Source organism: Cyprinus carpio, chromosome B22, assembly GCF_018340385.1.
Source record: "Cyprinus carpio isolate SPL01 chromosome B22, ASM1834038v1, whole genome shotgun sequence".
Taxonomy (NCBI): domain Eukaryota; kingdom Metazoa; phylum Chordata; class Actinopteri; order Cypriniformes; family Cyprinidae; genus Cyprinus; species Cyprinus carpio.
The window spans coordinates 31,213,053-31,220,980 of record NC_056618.1 but is presented as its reverse complement, the minus strand read 5'-3'; the positions used below and the strand labels follow the sequence as shown (position 1 = coordinate 31,220,980).

At 31.9% G+C, this 7,928-nt stretch overlaps 1 long non-coding RNA gene across 1 annotated transcript; it reads left to right on the top strand.

The window, feature by feature from the left end:
- Positions 1-218: 218 nt before the first annotated feature.
- LOC122141595 lies at positions 219-7,057 on the top strand. The gene is made up of 3 exons (XR_006157966.1): positions 219-356; positions 6,399-6,450; positions 6,560-7,057. It is a non-coding gene; the product is annotated as an uncharacterized LOC122141595 (long non-coding RNA).
- The last annotated feature ends 871 nt before the right edge of the window (positions 7,058-7,928 follow it).

The window sequence follows — 7,928 nt, the reverse complement described above, 5'->3', positions numbered from 1 at the left end:
ATTTAATTTTTTTCATAATTTTTTGATAATCCATTGAGAGTCTAGATAATCGGTATTTTCAAGCCTCATAAATGCAGAGTTATTGTAGAAGTAATCCATTCCGATATTTATATATGATTAAATCTTAAATTATATGATAGCGAACATGTATGTTCAAAAGAAAATATTGGTCTCCCAGACTAGCAATGAAGGACAAAAATTAAGAGAATATTAAATATATTTATTTGTGTTCCAAAAATTAGCAGAGTTTGTATGGGTCTGGAACAACACAGGGGAGAGTAAATTATGACCATTTTCATTTTTTGGTGGACTAACCCTTTGAAGAGCAGCCCTCCACGTACATGAAAATGTGTGAGGTATGTGAATGTCATGTCTGTTTTAATGTTTCAGTAAAGAAGTAGCTTTCTGAAAGCAATATATTTATTCAAACAATATCACATGCCCTCACACTAGTGCTGCCATTATAGCCTTCTAGAGCGTTGTGGTAGACAGAGACATTAAACAACCACACAAAGTGTTGAAATTATAAAACAGACTATTTACCTATCCTTACTGATGTGAATACACCTCTATCTGAAAGAGTTTGTTCACATTTTTGAAAACTTGACGGAAATAGAGTTAATCTTAAAAATAAAGGTGCCAATTAGAACTGAAAATAGCTTTTGATAATTATTTATTTATTCGTTGAAATGGTAAAAGAGTATTTCGCTCAAAAATCTAAATTCTGCATCTATTTACTCTCATGTGATTTCAAACCTGTATGATGTTTCATTTTCTGTATAAAACTTCAGGCGATATATTTGTTGCTGTTATATTTGTTGCTGATATAAAATATGCTGTTTTCCACAAAGTGAAGGTGGAAAGTACTTTTTAAGATTCAAAAATGCTCATAAAAGCACAATAAAAGTAGTTAAAACTGTCACTCGCTAAAAATGTTCCCTTCCAACAAATTTCGGGTGAACTATGTATTTGAAGTACCTAAAAAAAAAAAAAAAAAATGTGGATCTGAAAACCTTATTAAGTCAATTAAGCTTCAGTAATGTGCCATATTTTTTGCGTTATAATCAATATAAATGAGAAAAACATTAAATTTTAGATCTTGACAGCTTCAGTCCCCATTCATTTTCATTGTATGGAAAAGGGATGCATGGACATTCTGCTAAATATCTTTTTTTATTTTTTAAAGAAAACAATAAAGACATACAGATTTAGAACAACAGTTGATCTAAATCTTTTTTTTTTTTCCTCAACAAAAAACCTCTACAGTGCTGAAAAAGTGGAGATAGTTTCTAAATTACGAGAGAGAAAAAAGGCACTCCACATGAATAGGCCTGAAGCAAGACATCAGCTGTAATCTACGAACACGGTCTATTATCAGGAACATTTGTCCTGCGGTACAGAAACAGCCTTACGAACTGTTCTACCACATACTGCTCCAATTTCAAGCATTTTCACTGTAATGCAGGTTCAGCTATCCATATCTAAGTCTGTAATGATTTGGACCTGTACTCGCCGAACAAATGTGCAAGTTTCTAGTGGAAGAACACCCAAACATTAGAGCCTAACAGTGTGAGGGACTTTCAGGGACTCTTTATGAACTAGTTCCAGCTACTGTCTCTGGCTCTTCTCCCAGAGGGACGGCTAACTTCAGTGACTTCACTTCCCTGGAAGCTTGGAGTATTGACGTTTTGTAACAGTGTGTGTGTGTGTGTGTGTGTGTGTGTGTGTGTGTGTGTGTGTGTGTGTGTGTGTGAGCGATACTCCCTTTGTGAGTTTTAGCACTGCACGGCAGATATAAAGGCAAACTAAAACCGTGCTGTCTGTGAACAGCCCTTATCTTTTTCTGAGAACCACAGACATATTCAGCTTCTATAATGTATCAATAAACCTGAAAAACAGTCATTTTCATGAAGGCATTATATTTAATTCTACCCTTGCAGTATGTTGCATTAACCATTATTCTAAACAAAACAAAACAAAACATTCTTCACAGCTATTTGGAACAAAAACAACAAACATGTTCCACAAATGTTTTTGTTTTTGTATTAAAAAACAACAGCGTTATTTTCATGTTTTCATAAAGTTAAGACACATCTGTGATGAAAATATCGCTTTTCTCAAAATTGCATTTTGTTATAAACCATTTTAGTTGTTCAAACATAAATTATGTCTCAGTTTAACAATTTTTTGCAAATTTAGGTGGGGCCTCTGGCATCATTTATTATTTTTTTTTATTTATTTATTTTTTTAAATTTCACTGTAATGTAACTGCAACCAAAATGCAATGTTGTAAAAACTATTTGTGCTTTGTCACACGTAATACACCAGAATATTTATATATTAATGATTAAAACTTAAAGAGATATCATGAGTATTATATAAAATAACATTTTCATAATGTCTCAATAAAGCTGAAAAATTTGCCCATTATATTTATCATATTCCAGTTAAATTTTGCTTGTGCAATTTGTCACATTAACTAAATTAACATTATATATATATATATATATATAATTCTAAATTATTCTAAAATTATATTCTAATTATTCTAAAAACAAGTTTACATTCTCCACAGCTGTTTGGAAAAACAAACAAACAAAACATTCTACAAATGTTTCAGTTGTGTCTGATTTTTGTTTTTGTAGTGAAAAATAAATAAATAAATAAATAATATTGATGTTATTTTTGGTCATAAAATTAAGACATATTTGTGTAACTTTTTCTAAAATTAATAAGTAATTTTTTAAACAATTTTTGCAATTTTAGACATTTATTTATTTATGTATTTATTTATTTATTGTTTGTTTGTTTGTTTGTGAGTAATGTACTGCATTGTAACCTAACTGCAATCTAAATGCACCTTTGTAAAAAATCTTTTGTGATTGCTAGTCGGTTGGTTATTTAGTTCCCTAAATATGTAAATTATGTTTTAATTACACAATTTATACACATTTAGATGTGGTTTATGGAGTATTTTTTAAATATACTGCATTTTAACCTAACTGCAACAAAAATGCAACATTGTAAAAACATCACTTATAATGCTTCTCTATATGACTACTGTGTACAGAAACTACTTGGTTTCTGTGGATACCCTCTGTGTCATGTGACCAAATGGCTGTGATGTTTAGTATGAGGTTAAAGGTCAGAGGTCAGATGGTTAGGAACAGGAATTAGAGTAAATCTCTTGATCTGAAATCTCTGGGGTCAGTGTTTGACTGTCTAATAGAGCCGTCAACATGATCCATTACAGAATACTTTGAAAAATAACAGTCATTAGCTCAAACATGGAGCCCAGTCTATCCTCACAATCAATCAATCAACACATTACAGTCAGTTTTATGTTTTCTGAGATAATTAAAATCACACATGATGCAGGCATATTTACATATTCATGGTTACAACTTCAAGAAATATAATGGAAATTGTATAAAATAGCATTCACATTAGCAAGACTGATATTTAGCTAGATTAATATTTGGTTCCTGAAAAGAGATAACTAAATTTGAAGCAAATACTAACATTAGGGGAATGTTGTGTGTATTATGTTCAACATTATTAGTGGACAAATTAAATAAATTAGAGAGAGTGAAAGTTTGTTTATTTTCGAAAGGTTCACAGGGCCAAAATTACCCATAGTTAAAGAAACAACCAAAAATAAGAGCTTCACAGCAAGTGCTATCAAAAAGCCTCTTTAATGTTTTCACAGCATAAGTCTACTTTTATTTATGAACACAGATGTTATCTATCATTTTACATAATAATGAATAACAACAACAATGGCAATTAATCTTTTGTTTAAATGAGCTAATTGAGCTTCAGTGCCTAGTGAGAAAAAGAAGTCAAAAGCAAAAGAAAACAGAAGAGTTGATGTTTACAGCTGAGCTGAACTTTCATTTGAGTTCAGTAAATTCACGTTCCTCATCTTTTGTTTTGACCAAAGTAATTATTCCGCTCCTTCAAGGGTACCACAGCTTTACTCCAGGAAACAGCCTTTACTTTTATTTTCCCAGAGAGAAGTAGATTTCTCTCTCTCTCTCTCTCTCGTATCTAGTGAATCTCTGCAAAAGCGTACACTAGCTTATTTCCTTTTGATCCATGTGTGCAGCTTCAAAAAAGTGCCAAAAAGAATGAGTTTTTGATATGTTCAGATTTTGCTTTAGGTTTATTGTTTTTCAAATAAACAGAACTTTTAGATATGATGAGATCTCATTCCCATTTACCTCAGTGGCCACAGGAAACTCTCATGGCAATTCATAAACGTTTTTTTTCTTTCCAGAATTGCATTCAAACTCATACGTTTTTGTGCAAATCAAATTATGCAAATTCATACAAATATGCCACAAATTAGCCAAAAGAGTTTAGTTTTCTGTTTGTACACTTTATTTTATAGGAGATCTATAATATCCCTCTTTACAATATGTAATATAATTCTCAGGTGTCCCCAGAATGTGTCTGTGAAGTTTCAGCTTAAAATACCCCAAAGATCATGTATTATATAATTTTGAAAATGCCTGTTTTTGTGCATGTCTCTTTATATGCAAATGAGCTGCTGCACCCCGCCCCCTTTTCTAGAATAAGGCTGTGCCTTTACAGCTTGTACCTCAGATACTCTACTAAAAAAAATCTGTTCGGTTTTATTTACGATTATCATGTCTATCATGCTGAAATCATGTGTTTTAAAGCCATATCAATTTAAAACTTCTGAAACAGGGTTTTCTGAGCACACACATCTGAAGCAAATGCAAAAAAAAAAGAAAGCGGCTGTCACATGGCATGTGAGTAGTACACCAAGTTCTCTTTCACGTCTTATTACCCTTAAACTGTCAAATACACATAAGTTAAAACAAAAAGGAGTTGCAAAAACAGTTATGTCTGTGAAAGTAAACAGCTGGGAAAGAAATTTCATGTTTATATTAAATTTGTGTGGCAGCAGTGAAATATACAGTAAATAAATCAATAAATCCGATGCTCTCTTGTCTCCTCTGAGACTGGGACTCTTCTGTGCTCATCAGTGCAGCCAAAGACAGAACAGATAACATTTGTTCGAACTTTCGCTGTGGCATTAAAACTGGTACACCGTTGACACTTGTGTAAACAAAATGGTGGCACCGTGGGTGGAAATGTGCAGATTAAGGGGTGGTAATATTATAATAAGATCCCCTTTCTACATCACAGGGTGAGCAAAACCTGATACTCTCTCTCTTTTTTTTTTCTTTTTTTTTTCACAATCTTGCAGAGTAAAGCTTACAAAAAAAAAAAGAAAAATTAAAAATAAATAAATGAATAAATAAAATTACTGGGTTGTTCTTTTTCGTGATTTCTGGGTTGGTAGATGCACCGAGGACCTGATTATAGCACGTAAACATGGAAAAAGTCAAATTTTCATGATATGTCGGCTTTAAGGTGATTTCTTGAAGTATAATTACACAAAAAAGGACTGAGTAATATTAATTAAATACACGTACTTAAGATTAAGGTTTGCATTTGCATTTTCAGGCCCCCAAAATGTCATTGTTTTGCAAATGAAAAGTCTGTTTTAAAAACAAAAAGTCTGTTTTAAGTTGAAAATGTTGTTGTGTAAAAATTGTAAGTTGTAATACAAGCACGCAAACTCCACAACTTAATTTAGATACACATTTTTTTTATTTTTTTTATTTTTTTTTAGTAATGGTTATTGCCATGTAAATACTGTAACCTTTGTTTATTTGTTCAACCCAGCATGTCAACATCTGGCTCGACCAACAAGCTGGAGCTCCCTCTTTTTCTAAACAATTTCAGATGAAAGGAAACCTGTTCAAGAACAATCATTACCTTTGCAATACCGTTCTGTGCCACTAGGGGCATAAAAACTACACCATTGTTTTTCCATGTTTCCTGACAGACAGGTATTTGTGTCGTTCATTAGTTCATTCATCAGATTCTGCACAATAGTGAACATCTCCTGGAGTAAACAAACCTGGTGTAACAGTAGAGAAATTCACCCACTTACAGAAATAAACCAACCCCCCAGAGCTGCATGTATTAGCAGAGGAATGTCAAACTTGTGAGTTTCGTCATGCCCTGAATCATTCCCTCAGCCAAATGCACACGTTAACATCAGAGGATCACTCATGTGGGCCAGTGAGCATCAGGTCTCGGTCCCACATGACTTTCGGTAGCGTTCCTCATGGCCCACCGCAAGCGTAATAACAGGATCTGTATGCACTGAACTCTGCCGTGTCCAATTGATGTGACAACCTCCCTATCTATTTAGACAGCGAGTTCACATCCAGCTAAACAATTATGCTCTGCTTCTGCGCGAGTGTGCGCTCGGTTCGTATAGGTCCTTCTCTTTGAACAGTATCTTCTCTTTGCTTTTTGTTTGCTCACTGTTTCCTTCCTGCTCTAATTTTCAGGACAGAGAAATGAATAAAATTAGCATACAGCACCCGAGGGACATATGGGAAGGTAAATAAACAGCCGAAAAGTCATCATCTGAATATCAAAACAGCCAATTTGCATGGTGGGTGATCATTAACTAAATGTGGATCTACTTATTTTGCCAAATGTTAACAAGCAGGGAGAGAACAAGGAAGGAAGGGGCTGCTGGAGAAATGGAAAACAACTTTAATGTGGATGAGTAATCAATGGCCCTGTTTGTACCCAGTACAAAAGGTTTGGAAGTTCAGTCATAATTTACTCACTCTCATGTCGTTCCAAACCCGTATGGCTTTCTTTCTGTGTAGAACACAAAATGAGATGTTTTGAAGAACATTCAAGCTGCTGTTTTCCACGCATTGAAGTTAACAGTGATTTTTTTTTTTTTTTTAATTAGGAATTTGTTTGCATCTTTTATTCATTCGTGGACACATTTATTTATTTATTTTTTTAAACACTGCCATGGTAGATCTGTTCACTTATATAAATTAAGTTAAACTGTGGCCATGTCATAGGAATGGCATCTTAATTTGTGGCCACTTTATCCACTTTAAAGTACTGTATAATGATCACCAAAATATTTTATTCTTGGAATTCTGACTATTCCCAAAATATTTTATTCTTGGAATTCTGACTATTCCCAAAATATTTTAATGTATAAAAACATTACAGCTTGAATCTTTATGGTCCACGTTCTTTTTGTAAAACATCTGTTTTGAGATTATTTTCAAAATGTTTTGACTTTTTTCACAATCATATTTATTTAATTTAATTTCAACGTAACAGCATCACAGTACTAATATATGCAAATGCTATGGGGGCGGGGGGTGTGGGGGGGGACTGAATAAAAATGAATATAAAATTAACAAAAAAAAAATAAAAAATAATAAATAATAATAATTAAAATAATAAATAAATAAACCATATAATTGTAAAAAATAAGAATATGAAATTAATATAAAATTAGAGCTGTCAAACGATTAATCACGATTAATCGCATTCAAAATAAAAGATTTTATTTACATAATAAACTGTGTGTACTCTGTATATATAAATACACACACAAACAGTATATATTTTGAAAATATTTACTTGTATATATTTATATTCTTATTTATCTATCTTATGTATAAATATATTTAATATATAAATGTTACATATTTTTCTTAAATATAAACATGCATTGATTTGTATTTATGTATAAATAATAAATATACACAATATACACACATATATTATGTGAACAGAAACTTTTATTTTGGATGCGATTAATTGTTTGACAGCATTATATAACAACTAAAATAATAATATATAATAATAATACTATATAATATATATATATATATATACTATATACATATATATCTGATATATGTATTAAATTATTATATATACCACACACATAAAGCAATCTTACAATGTTATGATTGTGTTTCTTTTTGTACAGTGACTGTTCTGAGATTATTCTCAAAACATTTAAAAGCAATCTTACAATGTTATGATTGTGT